A 10,665-nucleotide genomic window follows, 5' to 3' on the forward strand; every position below is an offset into this window, starting at 1 on the left:
AACAAGCAACATTTTGATGCAGACAAATTTCTGGGGAATATTTTTCATTCCTTATTTTTTTTCATGCCTCTAACATTTTAAATACTTCTTAGCTCCACATACAGCTTTTTCACTCTGAAAGCGATTTTCTTTAATGAAATGTCCTGATACTTTCTTCCTAAGGAAATCAATATTTGTAAAAGTCAGGAGGAGAGCAGCAAATCATCAATGTTTGGATGCTATGTTTGTTTAAGTTAGAAAAGTCCATCACAAAAACAATGCTAGAAGTATTTTAACTTTCAGAAAATGTGAAGAGCACACAGCAGGAAAAAATGTGTTCTAAATGTCACATACATGTCTAACACTTTAACATATTCTCTTTTATTACTTTTTAAGTTTTTACAGAAAAAAAAAAATATTTGCTTTAGCTACACCGTGTTTTTCACATAGCAGTTAATTCTATTCATATTAAACCACTTCCAGCAAATAGTTGCATGTCATGTTTAGGGCTAATTTATGTCACAGACCTTCAACAGTGGTATTAGGGCTCTAAGTAAATTGGTATGGGCCCTATTACGCACCCTAAAAATGCTAGGTCCTAAATTGTGCAATGAACTGAACAGTAAGTACGCTTTTTACACAGCTGGATGTGGCACAACATTCATAATGCTACCTTCATCTTTCTAAACTCGACTTCATATTTTTCTGGTACAAAAGAGTTTTATTTAAAACACATAAACAAATACAAGCAATAAGGAGCATATAATATTAAAAGTACTTCAAATATAAAAAAACAGGCTCTGTCAACCATTTATAAAAGAAAAATCATAATGCTGTTACTGCACAGCAGTATTTATAAATTAACATAAATCACCAATACAAATACTCCTTCAAGTCATAATACAAAACAGTGAAGTATAAAACAGTGAGGTACCATATACACCCATGGTAAATGAAACATTAAATAATAAAAAGAACCTAAAAACAAAATGATAAAAGAAAAAAAAGGAAAAAGGAAATAGATGTCCTGTTATAGTATGACACAACAATACTAACTTATGCATGTAAAAGGGAAAGAGTTATTGGGGATGGCAAATAGTAGTTTACCAAGGTTGCCATATGGCCAAAAACTTGTAATGGGAGACATTAACAATGGCCGTAATCTTTTTGTTAATCATTGTACCGTGCATACAATTTTTAACTTCCATAAAATTCAATGCATGTGCAATAGTCTGCTTTGTAACTATAAAGATATGAGAAATAAGGACAGAAGCTTTTCTGTTCACGTTTGGAATAGGGAAATGAAACAGCGCACGTCGTGGGTCTCTAGACAGATTTATCCCTAGTACAGTATATATTATACGGTATGCTCTTATCCATAGTCTGGACACTTTGGGACAATGCCACCATATATGACCCATGGTACCTTTCACGGAACAACCCCTAAAACAATTTGGCCACACAGAAGGAAATGCGTGTGCTATTCTAGCTGGAGATTTCTTATAGGAGTTTTCCAGAGCAAGCACATTTAGAGAAGAATTAGATATGGCCAGCCATAATATAAGGACATCTGCTTCGGAAAAAAATTATAGAGAGTTCCCTTTTCCATGTCAACAAATAAGACAAGGGTTTGTTAAATTATGCAGTGACAATAGATACATATAAGAAGGAGCCCTCACCGAAACCGGCTTACTTCTACATACACGTTCAAAGGCCGTGATAGTTAGGGAGGAACGCGACTTGCCAAGCAGACCATTAAAAAAGTGCAGAATTTGCAAATAACAGAAAAGTTCCTGATTGGGGATATCGTACTTTTCTTTTATATAACCAAAAGAGCGTACACCTGAACTGGAAACCAAAGATCCCACCATAGTCAGATTGTGCTCAGACCACCACTATAAAGCTAATCTGTAACATATGCAGCAGAAAGTGACTCACATTGTTAGTTCTAACTATGAAACCCGAGGAGAGGGGGGTCAATTCAGTAATGCCTATAACAGACAATCCGAATTATGATTCGCCATGTTTGCCAATACGGGGAGTCCAGATTTCCATATGAAACACAGCACTTTTCGTTGGAGAGTCTGACAAAGGTAAAGGGTATAGGAAGGACCCACATAAAATACATGATTTTAGGCAAAAAGGTCATCTTAATGGGAATAATAGGTCCAAACCATGATAAGTAGGGCATATTCCAATACTGTAATAGGTGACAAAGAGATATTATTAAAGATACATAGTTAGCTTTATACAGCGCACCATCATCCGCAACTATCTGAAACCCTAAGTAAGGCAGTTTCTCAACCCAAGTGTTCAAAAAATTAGTCCAGATTGTGTCCACATCCACATGGGGGAAGGAAACATTCAACGCCAATGATTTAGTACAGTCAACTTTAAGTCCCGAGAGCTCTTCAAAACTTGCAAAAATCCTTTTAAGTGATGGTAATGTTACGTGAGGAGAAGTTACAACAAAATATCATCTGCAAAGAGTGCAATTTTATGGATAAAGTTTGAGGTTTTAATTCCTGGAACTTTAGTACTCTGCCTAATAAATGTGGCAAGTGGTTCTAGCGCTAATACAAAAAGTAATGGGAACAGGGGACAACCCTGCCTAGTCCCACAGGCAATAGGAAAAGAACTGGATGTGTAACCACAGTAACGCATTATAGCCGTAGGGTTAGAGTATATAGCATTTATCCAAGAAATAAATGGCGCCCCTAAATTCCATTTACCCAAAGCTAAATTTAAGTACTGCCATGAAATCGAGTTGAAAGCCTTGTTCATATCAAGAGAAAAGAGCATGAAATTCTGACCAGACCTCCTGGCTAAAAAATTGAGCAAAATAGTATGTCAAATGCTATCAGAAGCTTGACGTCCAGGTATAAAGCCTACTTGATCCCTGGAGATCATGGAGGGTATAAACTCATTAAACCTTCCCCGTTTTTCGGGATCATTACCACTTGCGCTATTGTGATATTTGTGCTAGGAAGATCAGAATTCCTAAGATTATTGAAGAGATTAGCTAAATGAGGGGCAATGAAGTCCACCATTTTCTTATAGAAAAGGGCCCTTTTTGCCAACCTTAGGTGACTTAGGTGAATCGCAGCCAATACTTCCATGTAATTTAGCTAGTTGGTGACTAAATTCATCAATTATATTGAGAGGGTTAGAGGTATGGACATGAATCCTGGTTCTCAAACTAAAAGCAGTCTTATGTTTAGGTGTCTGCATTGTTGGCTAGCATTGTACCAATTTTATTGCTATTCACGTAGAACTTTTGTTGCGCCCATCTCAGATTACGTTCCACGGCGTCAGCCAAGCACAAATTCAAATTCGTCCTAGCCTTGGAATATACCTTCCTATTGCGTTCCGTGGGGTGCCCCTTAAAACTATGAGAAAGTACCTCCAGTACTGCTTCTAACTTAGTCAAAATTTGGAGAAGTTCACGTTTACTTTTGGAAGCATGTATAATGAGAACACCCTGCATCACAGTTTTATAGGCATCCCAGATAACCATAGGAGAGGAAACGCTGCCTACGTTAATTGTAAAATAAACAGTAGTTTGCACTATTAGATAGTCCATAATTGGAGAATAGGACAATAACAAATCATTAAGACACCAGTTTTTAGAAGAAGGTACAGGAAAAAATGAATTGCACACCAAGAGGAAAGGATCATGATCTGTACAAGCTACCATTAAAATACGTAATTCAGTTACTTGTCTTGAGTGCGTGAAATAAAAATATGGTCTATTCAGGAATGTGAGTTATGTGGATGAGAAAAAAAATATAAAATCTCTCGCCAATGGATGACGCTCTCTCCAAACATCGATTTCATCTAAATTATTCAATAAAGAATGAAAATTAAATATCTCCTGTTTGGAAACAGAACCATCCAGCTTAGACTGGTCCAACTTTGGGTTCAAAACCATATTGGAGTCGCCACACAAAATGTGTGTGTTGCACTATATTGATCAGTTGGGAAAAAAAGTGCGTCTGTTTTGTATTAGGCGCGTAGTACAGATTGTCACCATGGAGTCAGGAATAGAGCCAACCAATAGTAAATAACGACCTTGTGGGTCAGAAAATTTACATGTGTATCGCTACCAAAACACCAACTTTTTTAACTGGGGCATTAGCTTGATAGAATTGGGTGTAGAAGGCATGCAAATATGCGCAGAGGTGGCAGAAATATGAGTGTACTGTAGACACACGATACTAATCTTTTGGGATCTAAGATAAATAAATATAGTGGTACTTCTGGGGGGAATTCATTCTCTGTACATTCAAAGTTAGGACTTTCAATGCCATCCAAAACTCTCAAGCACTAAAAAGAAGTATCCCTTCAGAAAACTGGTAACAGGACACATTATAAAAAACATGCAGTATACAACAAAAAAGAAAAAGAAGCAGTAGAAAAAAAAAACACTTAAAAAATAAAAAAATGGGACCCTAAGAATTCAGATCTCAAGGAAACAACATGAAAGAACCATGGAAGCGGAAGCACCGTAGTGCATCATGGTGGACCCTTGGTTCCTAAAAAAAAGGGGGGAGGAACCAAAACAAACAAGGTCACCAAAATTAAGGGGGAGCAGGTGTCCCCTCAGGCAAAGGTAATTGTAAGGCACTGACTATGCCACTGTGGGGATTGAAATAATCACAGAATTTACCAGCGATAAGGCCTGAGAAACATTCGCCATAAGGTATAAGGATAGGTACATGAGACATTGCTGCAAATCAGCCGCAGTAACAACAGAATATGGACAGCCCTCCATTTTTGGATAGTGGATTGCAACAAATCAGCAAATACCTGATAGAAAAAATCCTGATAAGTAAGAGAGTTATAAAGAGGTAATAGTGGAACTTTTATAACATCCCTGGGAGGACCATTTGTGGGTTTACGAGATAGAGCTCTGTGAATCCTGTCCATTTCAAGACGCTCTGGCGGAACATCAGGTACCAAAGCATGGAGCAAAGCTGTTATTATACCATTAAGATCCACAATACTTTCAGGGATACCCCTGATTCTTAGGTTATCTCTTCTAGCACGGTTCTCGGCATCTTCCAACTGATCCCTCAGTGTTTGCAACTCCATTTGTACGGTATCCAGGACTTTTTCATGTCCTTCTAATACATTCGTCACATCATCAAACCTATCCTCCAAGACAGAAATGTAGCCTCCCAACTCCTTAAGTTCTTTAACTAATGCAGAGGAGATCTTTTTATTTGCATCTGAAATCTCGTCCCTCATAATTTCCCTAATTTGGCCAAGCCATCTCTCACCTTGTTCAGGATCATGAGGGGAGAGATCTGAGGGGAACTGTTGCTGACTGCAGTCAGATGGGAGTGAATATTCCAGTGGATCCCTGGCTGAGTCATCAGCACTGGAAGCCCCCGGAGCCATCTTGGAATACAAGCTGGGGTCCGATCTCAGTGCCTCAGGGGCTGTTTTATCGATTTCCCAGTTGGTTCCATGGTACTTGCGGAATCCACAAAAGGTCCGGAGTTGGTAAGTATGCTGCTGACAGCGAGCGTAAATGCCACAGGAGGGAGGTCAATGTGCCCATATTTTTAGTACTATTGCTGCTGTTCAAATTCTGGGTAAAGGCAAACTGTACTGGAATGTTGGTCATTTGGTTTTGCTCTACAAGATTTAAATAATTTCATTATTTTACTGCTGAACCAAACAACAACCAATAAAAGAAACAGCTTACTTTTTGTTGTTATCATTGATGACTCTTTTACCCAACAACACAGTAGAAGTTAGATGAACATCTCTGATCAAGGTCCAATTTAATTAATTCAGCATCAAAAAGCCAAAAATCCACATAACATAAATTCACAATAAAATCTTATGCATTCAAGAATAATGACATTAATAGAAGCATTTAGTGTGCTATAAATTCAGCACTATATGCACATGGATCCAAAGCAAACATATCAATTACACTGCAGTGTTTGTAAAAAAGGGAACAGCACAGGATATATTAGGATCCAAAATGCTCAATGGATCAGGCAAACCAAGGCCTTTTTAAATAAAGCTGCTAGCACATAGTCCAAAGACAAGCACAAACCATTTCATTTTTTAGAAATAGCCAGCATCACTTGTCTATCAATTGGCTCCTGCTATGCAAGAGGATATATAATCCATCAATAAATCAAAAAAATTGCCACCACGTACCTGTAGCAACTGGGACATGTGTTTCAACAGGACTGGTTCTTAGACCAGCTATTTAAGAATCTATTAGGCCTACTGGTTTTCTTTCTAAAATACTAGCAAGTATTTTGCAATAGACTTTCTATGTATACCTAAATTCTACCATTTCACCAAAATTAATAATTGTTTTGATTTGGTGAAAGAGAGATTTATTGTTGATTATATTAGTTATAAGACAATGGGCCTAATTTATCAATGAAATCCGCGCTCGCTGGTCGCGCGTACTTTCGCGCCGTTATATCGAGCCGGTTTACCGCGGCCTGGAGTCATATGCGCTCGTTCATTCGCATCTCACTGCCAAGCCGGATGCTTGCCTTTATAACACAATGGGCAATAGTAATAACAGGCTTTAACACTGACACACACAATACACACTGAAGACGTTTTTCTACATATACAAAAGAGAGCAAAAGCAGAGAGAGAGGGAGAGAGGTGAGGGAATAGGAGAAGATAAGAGGAAGGGAAAGGGGGAAAGAGAGGGAGCAGGGGAAGAAGAAAGAGAGGGAGACGGAGAGAGGGAGACGGAGAGAGGGAGACGGAGAGATGTGAGACAGTATTAGAGGGAGAGCAAAGAAAAAAGAAAAGGCAAGTAGAGAGAAGGAGTGAAAGAGAAAGAAGACAGAGAGAGATGACAAGAGTGAGAAGGGTAAGAGGGGGAGAGAGCCAAAGAGAGGGGAGAGGGAGATGGGGAGACAGAGAGGAAGAGGGTAGAGAGGGGATAGAGAGGAGGGTGAAGGGAGAGGGAGAGAGAAAGCCAAAATAATAAACTACCTGCATTTAACAGAATTAACCAAATGCCTAGTAAAGCAGTAATCAAAACTTTGTATAATTGTCTACAAATCCCAACCAGGGCCAGAAATGTTACTTTACCGATACAGCTGTGATCTTTGCCAAAGCACAGTGTATGCTCAAACTTTTTTTTTTTTTTTACAAAGTGTGCTCATGGGAAAGCATGTCACAGGTAGCAGTGGTTTTGATTGCTCATAGGCCTATTGTGGACAACACATGATTTCTGATGTGAGCTGTAAACAAGGACCAAATGTACAACAAGGTGTCACATCTAGAGTGTCACATTATACACATTATTGTCACATTATATGAAGCCTTTCTCATGGAGCAAATGTGTTACTTTTAAAGCAATACCACTGGGGAAAGACACTTCGAAACTGTATATCTCATTTACTTTTTAGTAAAAAGATATGCAGTACTTATATACAGGTAGTCCCTGAGTTACATATGAGATAGGGACTGTAGGTCTGTTCTTAAGTTGAGTTTGTATGTAAGTCGGAACACTACATTTTTTTAATAAATGCAATTAGGACAGATGTTTGTCGCAACATATTATTAGGCAGTGTGGTGTCAGTCACGGTATAAAATCCTCACTGTGAGTAAATTTACAAAAGAAAAACTTTATGGAGCCTAGACATTCATAAACTTCTGGAGCAAGCTGTGCTTTGATATGCAAAAAGAAACAACTGCAGAGTTTGTTTTGGTCATTAAAGTGTTACAAGAGGCTGCAGAAAGAGCTCACCACCCTAGGATCATCCAGAACATCAGCTGTGTTTAGCAAAACATTTCTTTTGCAAGTCATGCAAACCACCCCCTTCTCCCTTCAAGTCACTGTTCTGCACACAGGGAGCAGGGAAGCCCTGTTCATATCTAGGAGGCTAGGAGTGTCAGACGTCCTTAACCCGCGGACTACCTATATTGCCTAATATTAAGTTTAGGTTCATTTAAAATTATATAAACTGTGCTAAAAAAAATGTATTTTTTTCTATTTAAAATATTGCTTGAATATGATTGTGTAAATGGAAAATTACATAACTGGATACTTTATTGATTTGCTATACGTATTAAAACTGTACTTAATAAGCAAAATACAAAATATAAATTAGCTTGTTTTAAGTTACTATGAATTGTATATAATTATGAACTATTGGAAAGGTTTTACTCTGATGTATCTTAATGTTTAAATTAGATAATGTCGATTAATTGTGAATCATTTTTTTTAAATTAGAAAGACATCATTATTATACTTACAGAAAAGAACAGAAAATGATTTTATATTTCCATGTTTTATTTGATAGATTACATTTTTCCGATGCTTGTGAAATAGATGCCATTATGAACTCCCAAAGATAGTTTATGCAACATTAGCTCTGCATCATGCAATACTGCCGCATATTTTCAGGACTTATTGTTTACTCTTACGGTTATTAATAAGTAATGCAATGTAAAATATAAATGCGGCTATGTATTTGTTGTAAGAATAAATTTCCTCTATAGGTGAGCCTGATACCATCATAGTATAATTTTATTATATTAATGATAGGCTAGACAAAATAAATACATTGTTAGCACTTTAAAAATAACTATGTGCAGCAGCTAGATGTCTAATAATCTGACACTGGACATTATAACCGGCACATAAAAATGTATTATTGGGTTGAGTATAATTAAGCAAAAATTAAGTAATAAATATACTGCCAATGGTTGTTTTGTGTGTCTGCTGCTTTCTTTGGCAGACAAATCATAGATTGGCATATGAAGAAACTAGCCATCTACCACAGTACAATTATATCCGCTAGTTTAAGGATTGAGGTCTATTCATGCTGTGTAGCAGATAACCAGATACCAATAGCGAACTTATTTTTAACATTCAGTGCAGGTATTTCTACAACTCAAAATGATAAAATGCCTCTCTGATCAACAGCTGTTGAGATAAGCTATAATCCACATAGGCAGTGCATTGTTTTCAGTTAATCGACATTGAGAGAAGGAACAGAAAAGCTACACTCTTGTGTTGCAGTGCAAAGCAGAAAAAAAATCTACATATTAATAAAAAAACAAAAAAAAAAACACTATATTAAAGTTATTTACACCATGCTAAACATTTATAGAAGGCAAAGTCTTGTTCCTGGCATATTTTTTATCCTATAAATGTACAATACTATATGTACAATTGTGGTCCTAACACCAATCGATGTACACTGAAATTTAAGGAATTGAATAGTGGAACGGGACAGGGTAACTCCTATGTGCATGCAAAATAATTACCGGTACTTATCCTCTTTGCCAGAGTATATCTTTATTTTTGCATACATTAAAACATGCATGCTAGGCCTGAACATTATCTAAAACTGGCCACAGATAACTATAGAATAAAAAAAGCAGTTGTTATTTTTATGTTGTTCAAAGTTAGCTTGCTTGTTTTAAAACCTTTATTAGTAGAAAAACACACAAAATGAATAAGTTGCACACAAACACAGTATCATTTCTATTTTTGGTATTTTATTAGGCAATACTTTGTCAAGTAAATACATATTATATATTGTCTGCAAACCTTCATTGTGAATAACTATGATACTGAAAATTGCAAGTAAGCGATGCTAAAAAAGCTTTAAAAATCACTGGTTTAGAGTTAGCCCTAAACAATTACCCTGGAATTATTATTTGACTTAGTAAAGTTTCTTGTAACAAGGAACATCCAGCGTCTAATGAAGCTCTGAAGCCTCATCTGCCCTAAAAGACTGAACAAAAATGTTTGCTCAAACTGAGTGCTTAGAGCACCTCTTTTTAGCACCAGTGGCGGAATGTGGATTACATTATTATTATCCAGTATTTATATAGTTCCCACATATTACACCGCACAAAGTCCATGATCATGTCACTAGCTGTCCCTCCAAGGGGCTCAAAATCTAATGTTCCTACCATGGTCATATGTCATTAATACAGTCCAAGGTCAATAGGGGGGGAAGCCATTTAACCTAAATGCATGTTTTTGGAATGTGGGAGGAAAGTGGAGTACTCGGAGGAAACCCATGCAAACACAGGGAGAACCTGCAAATTCCATGCAGGTAGTGTGTTACATTATTACCAATTTAATCCATCTCCAGCAACAATTCCTGAAATTCACAGCAGTTCAGAGCTTTCAGTAGTTTTAGGTGATCCCAGAGACCATGCAGGGGTGGTCATGTGGATGACACTTATTGCTTTACAGATGCTCAAGTCACACCTACATTGAAGCCAAGAGCCCTCTGATCAACTTGATCACCATTTCTGGCCTATTGTTAATTTATGTAATGCAACTCAGCTGCTGCCCAGCTGTCAAAAATGAGTCAGAACCATGAGAAAGCAACAGGAAACAACTGATTGTAGTGGTGGAACAGAATGACTGCAAGCCTAGTCATTACAGGAGGGGATAAACTGGAGGGCAAATGAGCAATATTGTTCAAGTATGCTGTGTAAACTTGCAGGTTATGGCAGGAACTGCACCCAACGGACTTCATTTTTTTTTTCATTTATATTATTGTTTTTTTCCAGTCCTCTGTGGTACCCAAACAGACTTAATAATTTTTTTTATTTTGATATGCTTGTCTAAAAGCAAACCATTATTAGGGACCAACAAGGAAATCATGCCTGTTCTTTATTCCACCACTTATTTCCATGATTTTCCATTTATTGTGCATT

Source organism: Pyxicephalus adspersus, chromosome 1 (assembly GCF_032062135.1).
Source record: "Pyxicephalus adspersus chromosome 1, UCB_Pads_2.0, whole genome shotgun sequence".
NCBI lineage: Eukaryota > Metazoa > Chordata > Amphibia > Anura > Pyxicephalidae > Pyxicephalus > Pyxicephalus adspersus.